General features: G+C 55.2%; 1 long non-coding RNA gene across 1 annotated transcript; it reads left to right on the top strand.

Annotated features, from left to right (window-relative positions):
* The first annotated feature begins 3,701 nt into the window (after positions 1 to 3,701).
* Positions 3,702 to 5,355, top strand: LOC137467903 (uncharacterized). Its single transcript, XR_010995653.1, has 3 exons — positions 3,702 to 3,822; positions 4,055 to 4,919; positions 5,203 to 5,355. It is a non-coding gene; the product is annotated as an uncharacterized lncRNA (long non-coding RNA).
* The last annotated feature ends 6,923 nt before the right edge of the window (positions 5,356 to 12,278 follow it).

Below are 12,278 nucleotides of genomic sequence, written 5' to 3' on the forward strand. Positions count from 1 at the left end.
GTCACCTACTCTCAGAGGTCCAGCCTGTTCTGGTGCTTATCATGAACTGACTGTGCTCTTGATTTATACCAGCACTGGAGATGTAGAATCACCCAAACTGAACACAGAAACAAACTCCCTCTGTCCCATTTTCATGTTCTAGATCACTTTCCAGGTGTCCATGGAGATGTGGGAATGATTATCACACAACTCTCCATTTCTGGCTGCGGGCTCTGGAGATTCCTTCTCTGCATTCAGTCAGGCTTGTATTCCCTAACAAGTCCTGGTTCCACCTCCTGTTTCCCAAGGCTGGAACAGTCACAATGAAAACCTCACCACTGGCACAACTCCCCAGCTCTCCAGGAAGAGAAAGGACAAGCTGTCAAGTTCTCCAAACCTTTGTCCTGCTCTGCTGCAAGAGTCCTGCTGCACACCCGCTGTGGAAAGCCAAGAGAAGCTGCAGTTGGTGGCACATCTTGTGACAGGAGCTCAACCTGGTTCTCCAGGAAAGGTTCTTGAGAAGAGCAAACAGGACTGTGGAGAAGATTCCTGGAAAACTGAAACAGCTTTCCAGAAGTGAAATGAAAATTGAAAGAAACAGTCCAAGATGTTTTCCTCTATTTATTTCTCTGCTCCCTTTTTCCATCTTGCACTACTTCTCCATCCCATTAATTCCAAATGCATCTCACCTCTAAGATCAGTGACTTAGCGAGTTCTAGACACTCTAAAGTACCATGACCTAAACAGTTTGCCTTCCAGTTTTTGCTGGAAAGCAACACTGGAGCCATAAGTGCAGGACCAGGACCAGGGAATCCTCCAGCCAGGGAATGTGCCCCGACAGGGTTTGATCCTCAGCGGGGACAATACACAGCAGCGACCGAGGAGATACCTCTGCCCCCGTGCAGGAGTCCAGACTCTGGGTCTGGGCTGAACGCGGCAAAGTTCCCGTGTTTGGACAGGCTCAGGGGCTGCCCCCGGGGAGCAGGGGGCTGGGCGTGGGGGTGAGCGGGCAACGGAAAAACGGACACGGGGACAAACGGCCCCGGAGCTTCAGTTGCAGCAGCAGCAGCAGCGGCGGCAGCAGCAGCGGCAGCAGCAGCAGCAGCAGCAGCCAAAGCAGAGACTCCCTCTTGATTCTCCTCTCCTTCCCTCGCTGTCCCGTACCGTCTCCCGCTCTCCCTTTCCCGCTGTCCCCTCCTCTCCCAGTCTCTCTCTCTCCCCATTCCCGGCCGGGCCATGCCCCCGGCCCGCCCCCGGCTCCGGGCGGGGCTGCCCCATCCCCGCCCCCGGCCGTCCCGCCGGGGTCTCGCCTCCGCCCGGCTCTGGCCGTGCTGGCGGTGGCGCTTCTGGGCGGGCATCGGTGCCTGCGCCTGGGGCGGCATCGCCTCGCTCTGGCTCCGCCTGGCCCGAGCCTGGCCCCGGCCCCGGCTCCTCCCGGGCCCCGCGGAGGACACACGCGGCGCGGCCGCTGCTGCCGCCTCCGCTGCGGCTTCCCCGGCCCGAGCTCCGCCGCTCGGCAGCGCGGCCGCCGCCCCCGAGCCGCCGCTGTCCCGTTGCCAGGAGCGAACGCCTGGGGAGGGCCGGCCCGGGGCGGTCGGGGGGCGCTCGGGGGCCGCTCCTGGCCCCGGGCCGAGCGCTGACAGCCGCGTCCCGCCCGCAGGGAAGGCGCAGGAGGCCCTGCAGGAGCGGTACCGGCTGGGATCGCTGCTGGGCAGCGGCGGCTTCGGCAGCGTCTTCGCGGCCACGCGGCTCTCGGACGGCGCCCCGGTGAGCGGCGGGGCCGGCGGCGGGCGGAGGAGGAGGAGGAGGAGGAGAAGGAGGAGGAGGAGGAGGAGGAGGAGGAGGAGGAGGAGGAGGAGGGGAAGGAGGGGGTGGAGGAGGAGGAGGAGTAGAGGGAGGGGGAGGAGGGGGAGGAGGAGAAGGGGGAGGAGGATGGCGATGGAGCTGGGGCTGCGCAGGGTGGGTGGTGAGCTCAGCCCGCTGCTGCTCTTGGCTTGCAGGTGGCCATCAAAAGGGTGCCAAGGAACCGCGTCCGACACTGGGGCGAGCTGGTGAGTGAGCGGGGCCAGCGGCAGAAGCCGGGCCGTGCTGGGCAGGGATGAGCCGAGGCCCGACAGGGTGGGAGCCACCAGGACACCTCGAGGGAGAGCGGGCGTGGGGCCAGCGCAGGGCGCAGAGCATCCCGGGCTGGGTGAGGGGTTCCTGACCCCCGGCATGGCATCAGCCCCACTGATGGCATCGTGCTCCTCCTGCAGCCCGACGGCACCAGCGCACCCCTGGAGATCGTGCTGCTGGAGAAGGTGTCCACTGGCTTCCCCGGTGTCGTCCAGCTGCTGGAGTGGCTTGAGCTCCCCAACGACATCTTGATCGTGCTGGAACGCCCAGAGTGCTCTCAGGACCTGCATCATTTCATTCGGGCACGGGGGTTCCTGTCCGAGGAGGTGGCGCGGGATCTGTTCCGCCAGGTGCTGGAGGCCGTGCAGCACTGCACCAGCTGCGGGGTCCTGCACAGGGACATCAAACCAGGGAACATCCTGGTTGACCTGGCCACTGGGCAGGCCAAATTGATCGACTTTGGCTGTGGCACCTACCTGCAAGACACAGCCTACACTCGCTTTGCAGGTGAGCCCATGCAGGGGTGTGCTCTCGGTCCTGGCATCTCATGGCCCAACATCTCACAGCCCAAGCTGGGTGTGGCAGCGGGGATTCTCCCTTTTGCTAGCCTTCATGGCACTGAGATTTCAGCTGAGTTGCGTTTGAGCAGGGCTGGGTGGGGAGCCAGCTTCCAGCCCTGCTGGCAGCCTTTGCCCACCATTCTGCCCAAGACTGGGGCTGGGGCTGGGACAGTCAGCCCAACAAAAACACGGGTGGGTGGGGGTAGCAGAGAGGGAGGCCGTAACCTGTGTCCCAGGCAGTTTGGTGTGCAGGTGCGAAAGGGCTTGGACTGCTCCACTCACCTGGTTTGTTTTGGATTCATGATGTTTTTGGGCAGTGCAGGCGGGGAGGAATTTTCCCAAGCACTGGGTGGGTTTTTCCTCCTCATGGTTGGGCCTTGCCAGGACTTCTGCTGCCCTCTTCCAACCCCAGTGGCTTCTTTTCCTACCCCGAGTCTGTACACAAGTCCCAGGTGCTGGCGAGAGGGCAGCGGGTCACCCCGTGTGCCACTGGGGCAGCCCCCACACGCCCAGGGATGCTGGGGCCAGGTTCTGGGAGCAGCAGCATCCCCCTGATGAACCCCATCTGTATTCCACAGGAACACGGTCATACAGGCCCCCAGAATGGACCCACTTTCGATTTTACTACGGCAAGCCAGCTACCATCTGGTCCCTGGGCATCCTGCTGCACCAGATGGTCTGCGGGGAGCACCCTTTCAGGAGGAGCCAGAACATCAGCTGGGACCATCAGCTCTCGCTGCCACAACGGCTCTCTCAAGGTGGATCCTCATCTCTGGCCACGGGGGCAATGCCAGTGCTGGGAGACAGCAGCAGCTCGTGAGCATCCCGCTCTGGCAGCTGCTGAGGAGGTGGCACATGTCCCGCTCTCCTGCTCTCCTCCAAAACAGGGAATTGATGGGGAAGTTTAGGCCCAGCTCTGAGCACATCCAGCATGGCCTGGGCACGGGAATAGTGGGGCAAAGCCAACAGGAGCCTTCTCCAGCTGACCGGCGGGTTCTGGTTTCTCTGCCCAGAGTGCCAAGATGTGATCAGGCGCTGCGCTGTTTATCCATGCTGCACTCGGACAGACCCTCGTTAGAAGAGCTGTTCTGTGATCCCTGGCTGCAGGATATTGATCGGCCCTAGAAGAAGGGAGAGAGCCACAGGCACACTTTGATGCAAGGCCCTGGTAAGTTGCAGCTCCACACATGCCTTGGCAATCAGAAGCAAAGGAACCCAGACATTTTGTCCTGCGTGTGTCACTGCCCAGGGGTCATCAGATGGGGACACGCAGCCCTTGTGCTGGAGCTGAGCTGCTCTGCCCAGCACTGGTGGCTGCCATCTGAGCTGGTTTTGCTTGTCCTGGTTCCCTGACAGCTCTGGGCCCTGGGCAGAACCCTGACAGCCTGTTCTGGCCCCAGGGAAGGAGAAGGAGCCCCTGGAGAAGCTGTACCAGGTGGGGCTGCTGCTGCTGGGGACAGTGAGGATGACATCAAGGATGACAACCTCTTCCTCCACCTGGTCACCGGCAGCTGAGGATGATGGACTTCGATTCTGGCACCTTCTCCAAAGCCAGGCTCCACAGGGAATTTGCAGGTGAGTCCACATGCAGGGGGATGCTCCCAGATTTGGGCATTGCACAGCCTGGCCAGGAACCAAAGGTTCCCCTTTTGCTGGGGTGGATGCAGCTGATCCTTCAGTCGGCTGCCAGGCTGCTTTTGGCAGGGCTGGGGGATGGGCTGGGGTGGTGATGAAATGGGAGTGGGCTCCTGGCCCTGCCAACAGCCCCCAGCACCCACCGTGCCCCGGGCTGGGGCTGGGGCAGCCAGCCCGACACAAACAAACCCCCATGGTGGGAGCAGAGGTGGGACTCCAGAACCTGTGCAGGGGCTGCTTTGCTCTGCAGGCAAGGAAGGGCTTGGGCTGCTCCATTGCCCCTGTTTGCTTTGGGATCACCGTTATTTTGGGGGGCAGTGCAGGGAGGAAGGGAGAAAGCCTGGGCTTCCCTCACCTGTGGGTGGGTTTTTCCCTGGCATGCAGGGGTTGGGCCTTCCTCAAGTCCCTGACAGTAATATGATTTTTGACCTTTTTTCTTGTTCCCCTTTTTGTCTGTAATCTATTTTCAATAATTTATTGTGTGTTTTTCTAGAGGAAGCGTTCTAGCTGGGGTCCAGTCTGGATGGGGAAGTGCTTGGGAGCAGCTGTGGCGTGGATGGGCCGTGCCCTTGGAGAAGGCTGAGGACATCATTTGGGACCAACATTTCTTCCAGCGGAGGATGGCGTCAGGTGGGTCCCGTCTGCTTGGCATGGTGGGATCAGAGCTTTGGGGAGATGGCAGCGAGCACAGGAGCATCCTGCTCTGGGCAGCTGCTGAGGGCTGGGTGTGCCGTGGCCGGCTGCAGGCTGGGCGCATGTCCTGCCCTCCTGCTCTGCTCCCAAAGGCAGCAGGGATGGGCAGCTCTGGGCACAGCTCTGGGCACGGCCAGCATGGCCTGGGCACCACGGGCGGCTGGGACAAGGGGACAGGAGCCTTCAGCTGACGGGCGCTTTCTGGTTTCTCTCCTTGCAGCTGGGCTCTGTGGGTGCTGAGGCTGCTCTGGGCTCTGCCAGGGCTCTGCTGGAGCTCAGCACCGGGCCGCAATCAGCCAAAGAAGAAATGGGGTGACCTGCAGCACAGACCTGCTGGAGCATTTCAGCAACACAGCTCAAGTGTGCAGAGTGTACACCTCCCAGGGAAAACATGACACCACCCCAAAATAAACTTGTTCAATAGCTTCTGAAATGAAATCAATCTGGGATGACCCCAAATGACATTTTGCAGCCTGCTCAAGCTGTAGCTCAATCTTTCTCTGAACAGTTCTGTCCTCCACCTGCCTTTTACTTCCCAACTGCTCCCTCTTTTCCCCCAGTGAGTTCCCAGCCCATGGCAGTTTCCACCACACTGTTGCCTTCCTTGATGCCCCTCACCACGAGGAAGGCTGCGCCCCAGGCTTAGGGACTCATCCTGTCACTGGCTGAGGAGCAGCAATGTCTCAGAGGTGCAGTGGGATTTTAGTGTCATTCAGAGCTGCTCTCCAGCCCTCAGCTCTCCTCACTGCTGAGTTCCCACTCCCATTTTTCTTGCCCTTGCAGCAGGATGAGCTCTGTGAATCCCCTTGAGCCTCCCCACTCTTCCCAGCGCACGCACCCACCTCAGTTAGGCTGAAGCTGCAGCTTCCCAGTCTCCTCTGGCACACCAATCCAGTCCCCTGTGCGGGGAGCCCCAGCCCCAGAGCACAGCACTCAGCAGTGCACTCCGGGCTGGAGCAGCTGCCCTGCAGCCCTGGCTTGGCTGTTTGTGGCAAGGGAATGCTCCCTGTTTGCAGCTGTCCCTGCAGGATGGCCCCAGGGCAGAGCCCAGCCAGGCTCCCACTGCAGCCCCTGAAGCTTGGGGCAGACAGTGGTCCCAGAGCTGAGGTTCACGGGGAGCACCCAGAGCTGTGGCTTGCAGTCAGTGTTGGCAAATGTTGTGTTCTCATCTCCTGCAGCCTGTGGGGAAAGCCACCTGTGCTGCCAGGCCTGTGTGTGCCAGGCCTGTGTGTGCCAGGGGCTCTTGGATGTCTCTGTACCCATGGACAGAAGGCTCTGTGTGTGCCAGGGGCTCTTGGATGTCTCTGTACCCATGGACAGAAGGCTCTGTGTGTGCCAGGGGCTCTTGGATGTCTCTGTATCCATGGACAGAAGGCTCTGTCTGTGCCAGGGTTTCCATAGTGTCTCTGTGCCCATGGGTATGAAATAGCATGGACACTGAAAGTGTCAGTCCTGTTGCTTGCACGCTCCTTCCTTTGTATACACGACGCATCCATGCACACCCCCATGTACAGATACATTAAAACATCAGGGAGGGAGAGAGATTTCCCACAGAGCTCTAACTTTGGCATAACTCACCTTTTAGCCGGTGGCCAGGGGATTTTTTTCCCAGCTCTGTGTGAGAAGGTGTCCAGGAGCTGAAGGAGCAGCATTTAGAAGCAGTTTCAGGATTTCTAGGCAGGAAGTGGAGCTGACAACCATCCACGTAACTCGCCGTATTCATCAGGATGTGCTGCTGGTTCTTTGGGAATATGGCCCAATGGAGACACGAGCCTTGGAAAAATCCCAGCTCTCTGTGGGTTTGTGCAACGGGGGAGCAGCAGAAACACTTTGTGTCTGCTTTGGGGACACAAGGCCCAAGGAGCTGCAGTGGCAGAGGGTGACCTGGGCTGGTGGCAGGTGAAGTCCTGGTTCATGACATCCCAGAGTGGCACAGGACAAAGCTCCAAGCCCTCCCAACCCCACTGATGAAGTCTTTGTGATGCTGCACATCCTATAGGAAAAGCTGCTGTCACACAACGCACTGGGATTTGTAAGTTTCATTTTCAATACTTTAGGTCCAAGTTTCAAACTGCAATATTTTTGCCCTCAAGAAACAGTTGTGCACAATCCATCTCTCATCCTCCTATTGCTTCAACTCCAATTAAAAAAAAATCTTAATATTGGAAACAAAACCCAAAGTCTTTAAAATGGATGCTGATGTCAGTCCGTAAGATGGATCCAGGCATCAGAACATGCACAAATTAAATGAGTTCTCCTTTTAAAAAGATCGGTTACCTCTTAATCCAAAGTTCAAGAAGATTTCACTACATATTTGTTTCTTTTTTTTTCTCTTTAATATTTTTCTCGGTTTTTTATTTTTCTTTTTTCTTTTTCTTTTTTAAGAAGATAACACATTCTGAAAAAGAAATGTTCAGCAAAATGAGATGCATTTCTGATAAACAATGAAAATATTTACTCCTCTGTTTACTTTTCTCTGGATACCCTGATGTAAAAAATCTAGCAGATATGAGAAGAGGTGTAAAGTGTTTGCTTTGGACTAAGCTGGAGTTCAGCACTGCTGACATCCTGCTCCAGCCAAGAGTTGCAGAATACTTTTGCACACCTCGAGCCATGTGTTTGCAGGCACAGCACCTGCAGAGCTGACACACCAGTGCACGTGAATAACTCTGTTACTCCCTCACAGAATTTGGGCTCTGCCCCAGAACGAGGTGCTCCAGCCCTTGGCTCCTGGTTCCCGTGGGGAGCAGCTCCCTTCCCTCTGGCTGAGCTGCTCAGGCAGAGCCCGGCAGCTCCCGGCCCTGCAGGGCTGAGGCTTTTCCCCGTTGCTGGGCACAGACTGATGGAGCAGCACTGCTGGACACGGGCACACAGAGGGACCAGCAGCAGCTGCCTTTGGCCACCTGAGGCTCCAAGGCCCAAACTCAGAGCAGACAGGGCTGGAAGAGACTCGCAGGCTCCCTGCTGGCTCTGCTGCCCCACTTGTGCCCACCTGGGAGCCCCCAGGGCCAGCAGGGACTTGAGATGGCAGCCCTGGGCTCCTGGAGGTTGTGCAAGGAATGGAGCTGGGGACTCCCTGTCCATGGGGAGCTTCCAGATGGAAAAGGTTGCTGTGCCCAGGCAGCTCCAAGGGCAGAGAAAGGAGGGTCTCGACCCCTGGATCCGTGCCAGTCCCACAGTCCTGGGCAGCAGCCACCGAGCGCTGGGGGAGCAGAGGGCACAGCAAGAGGGACAAAAGCAGGCAAGGTCAGAGACTGGAGAGAGCCAGACCCGGCAGCAGGAACAGCTGCTCCACTGCACTCTTGGAGAAAGCTCTTGGCTGGTTCAAAGCGCTGAAAGGCGTGCAGGGCAGAGAGGAGGCCACCCCAAACACTGCTCCTGTTTCCACAGCCTCCCCTCTCCGTGTCCCAGAAGGAATTGGATGGACTGTGTTCTTCTCCCCGAGTCGTCCGGTTCAGCACGAGCAGCTGAGCACCAGGAGCTGAAGGAGCTGAAGCCTCAGGCCTCAAGAGCTGGGCCTGAGGAGACTTTCTGAGCAAATGAATGCTGCTAACATGGACCTGGCTGAATGCAGCAGATGGAATCATGGAATCACAGAATCCTTTCTGTTGGAAAAGACCTCTGAGCACATCCAGTCCAGCCGGTCACCCAGCAGTGTCGCGCCCAGCACTAAACCACGTCCCTGAAGTGCCAAGGCCTGGACAACAGCCCTGAGTGAGGCCCTGAGCCAAAGGTGGCCTCTGGATGAACCTTCCAACCAAAGGTTATCTTTGTATCTGCTCACTAATGAAATATGCATGGTCATTAGCGCTGTGATAGATGTATCCACTCATTAGTGAAACATGGATTGACCTTTCTGTGTTTAGAAGCCAGACAAGGCCATGAAATCTGACATCTGGCCTTGTCTGGGGCTGAATGGTCAAAGTCACCTCCCTTGGTTCCTCTTGGGCCCTGGCCAGGCTTTGGGAGGAACCCAGGAGGAGGATGAAACCAGATGTTCCCGCACCAGCAGCGCTGTCAGTTTGTTCATTCAGCACTGTCAGAGCTGGGCCCTCTCCCAGCGAGGCTGGAGCCCCACCTGTGGCTGGAGGCACCTGCAGGAATTCCCAGTGTCCAGGAGTGGCTCTGCAGCCCTTGGCTGTGACAGCTTCCCCAGCTGCTGTGTGGATCTGGGGCATGGTAAAGCCTGAGGGTAACTGCTGCTGGATCTTTCTTAATCACTGCTGCAATCTTTGGTGCTGCTGGCTGGGTGCATTGCCGAGCTGCTCCTTTTGGGATTCTTTGCTGCTTTGAGCTACAGTCAATGCCACTGAGTCCTTCAGTTGGTGTCTGTGTCTTTGGTGCTGACCCTGCCCACTGGGGAAACAAAACTGGCACAGTCTGGCCAGATCACAACAAAATGTCACTTTTTAAATGTAAATGTGAGGAATCAGCTGTTGTTGATGTCGGCGAACCCAATGGGAAGAATGATGATGTCTGACTTAGTTCACAAGGCTGAATAATTTCTTTATTATAATTATGCTATGATACATTAATATACTATATAAAAGAAAATACTAAAAACTACATGCTACTTTCTGTAACTATCATATCTAACTCACTCCCAACTCGTGGCCCTGTTCTCCAGAGTCCAGACACAGGTGGATCTGATTGCCCATCAAGCCCAAACAATCCACAGTGATCCAACCAGGCATTCGCTCCAGGTAAACAATTCTCCAAACACATTCCACAAGGAAAAAACAAGGAGCAGAAATAGAAATTCTTTTCTCTTTCACTTCTCTCTGTGCACCTTTATAAAAATCCTGAGAGAGAGATTAATGTGCTTGCCACACTTGGATGAAGATGGAGCCCCAGGAGCAAGAGAGGCAGATGCTTCCCATGCCCAGCCCACAGGCAGAGTGTGTCCCCTGACGCCAGGCTGGGGCTGGGCTGGATGGCCCCGCTCAGGGACACGGTGCCCGGAGTGAGCCTTGGATTATGGTGGCACAAGCACCACCCCCGGCCTGCCCTGCGCTTGCCGGGGGCCATGCCAGCCCTGCCAGCCCTGTCCCAGCCTCTGGGGCCCAGCTGCCAGCCCACCTGGGCCACTGCTGGCAGCAGAGTCCAGCTCTGCTGCATCCTTTCTGCCAGGACTGATGGAGATGGTGGCCACAGATATGACCCCTCTGTAAATATGTTCTGAAGCTTAGAGGTTTTCTGTAAATATGTTTGGAAGCTTGTTAGGCTGTAGGCACCCATGTAAATATGCTTTGTAGATTGTTACTCTATAGGCTCCCATGGAAACATGTTCTGTAGATGGTTGTGGTTAAAAGGATTGTTACAATGAAACATGTTCTGTGAATCCTAGGTTTTGCCGATTTTTGGAAAAAATATACTGTTTAAAATCTCACTTCTCTTTGCAATTCCTTTGGGCGCAGGCAACGTTTGCACAGTTGTGGTTTCCACTTGTTCTGGGTTCCCGGGGCTGGAGGTCCCTGGGGGTGCTGGCACGGCCAGCCCGGGGCTGGGGGTCGCTGTGCACAGGGGGTCCCACTGACAGCACTCCTGGCACTGGGCACTGCTGCTGTTGCTGGGCTGGGGCAGAGCAGTGTCCCCAGGAGCAGAGCTGTCAGCAGCAGAGAGGGGGCTCTGACAGCAGTGGCCCCTGCAGCAATGCCCCAGAGCAGGCAGGAACCCCTCAGCCACTCTTGCTGCTGGAGCCACGGGGACTCCTGGGCCGAGAGCCAGCATCAGGCCACTGTTGCCGCAGGCGGTGAGGGAAGACAAGCACACAACCAATATGATTGATAAGCAAGCTCCAGTTTATTCAAAGATCCAGTCAGTTTATATAGTCTTTTGCGAGTCACATCAGCAACAAGCTCTCACTGGTCAATTCATAAAGGTGCATTGTTTTATGTTCTTCTACGTGTGGTTTCAGCTGTAGCTAAGTTTTTCATCTGCTAGCTTTTTACTTTGCTAAGTCCATCTTGTTTTACATCCTGTTCTTGTACAACTCATATCTCAAGGATATTCTGCCTTTTGCTATCTGTACATGCACAGTGTACTGTTCACAGGCCAGTGCTGTTTCCCAGGCCAGTTTCCCAGGCCAGAGCTCCTCCCGGGCACAGAGCTCAGATCTGGGGTCTCAAACAGAGGATTGATGGAATAACTGTTCCATCGATCCATGACCCTGTTCCTGCAACCATTCCTCAACAATTCCCCCGTTTTTCTTTTGTACAAGCATTGTTTGATTGGTAACTGATGAAGCAATTTGATGCATGACTCTCTGCAAGCACGCACAAATACATGGCAATAAACATACAAACAGCAAAATCACTAAAACAAGCATAATCAAATATTGAATGATAGAATGAAACCATGGTCCCAGGCCCAAGGATTTTAGCCAGTCATCTAATCCAAATCCATCTGCTTGTTGTAACTGAGTAGTAAGCCTATGCAATTCACTGATTTGCTTATGTATTGACTTTGAATGATCAGACAAATTCATGCAACACATACCTTCAAAATCTTCACAACCATGTCCCTGGGCCAATAGTAAAAAATCAATAGCAGCACGATTTTGTAAAGTAGCGTGCCTAACAGAGTCAACATCCAGCTAAAGATTAGACAATGCAGCAGATGTAGCATTAGTCTGTTTGGCAAGCCAGCAACCTAATCTGTTCAGTGTAGCTTGTGCCTTTGCTGCTGCAGCGCCAGGAACAAAAATAGCTGCAGTTACAATTGCTCCTGGGGACCAAAACTTTATATCATCTCTACAATCACTCTGAAATGCATGGGTCAACCTTGTTTGTCTATGATGTCGGGATACTTTTAATATCATAGACATATTTGGTGTCAATAAAGACAGTCATCCAATAGTACAGGGACCTCCTTTAAGTCTAGAAGGAATACCAGACCAAGCACGATCTCCACAAATGAGGAAATACCCAGTAGGTAGCTGCAGTGGAGATGTAGAGGAAACTAAGACATGTGCTGAAGTGTAATTACAGCAATAAGAGGAATTTCTATATATTGGAAGGCTGGAATTTGCTGAAATCGAATACCTGCTGTTGAGATTCTGTTGCTGTACACTAGTCCAATTAAAAATAATGCATGCATCAGCCTTCACTGATCCCAAAAGCTCTAACTCCTGTGGCCCAAGAGGAGCAAGAGAAAGGTAAGGAACCCAAGAATCCCAGTTATCCACATTATATTGAGGCTGTGTTACCTTACAGGTTGATATCTTCTGACGGCAAGGCCAATTTTCGACAGGTACTCCTACTAGACAGGTAGAAAATGGATTTCCAGGTGAAGATA

The sequence above is a fragment of the Anomalospiza imberbis genome, unplaced genomic scaffold, assembly GCF_031753505.1.
Source record: "Anomalospiza imberbis isolate Cuckoo-Finch-1a 21T00152 unplaced genomic scaffold, ASM3175350v1 scaffold_86, whole genome shotgun sequence".
In the NCBI taxonomy this organism is placed as follows: domain Eukaryota; kingdom Metazoa; phylum Chordata; class Aves; order Passeriformes; family Viduidae; genus Anomalospiza; species Anomalospiza imberbis.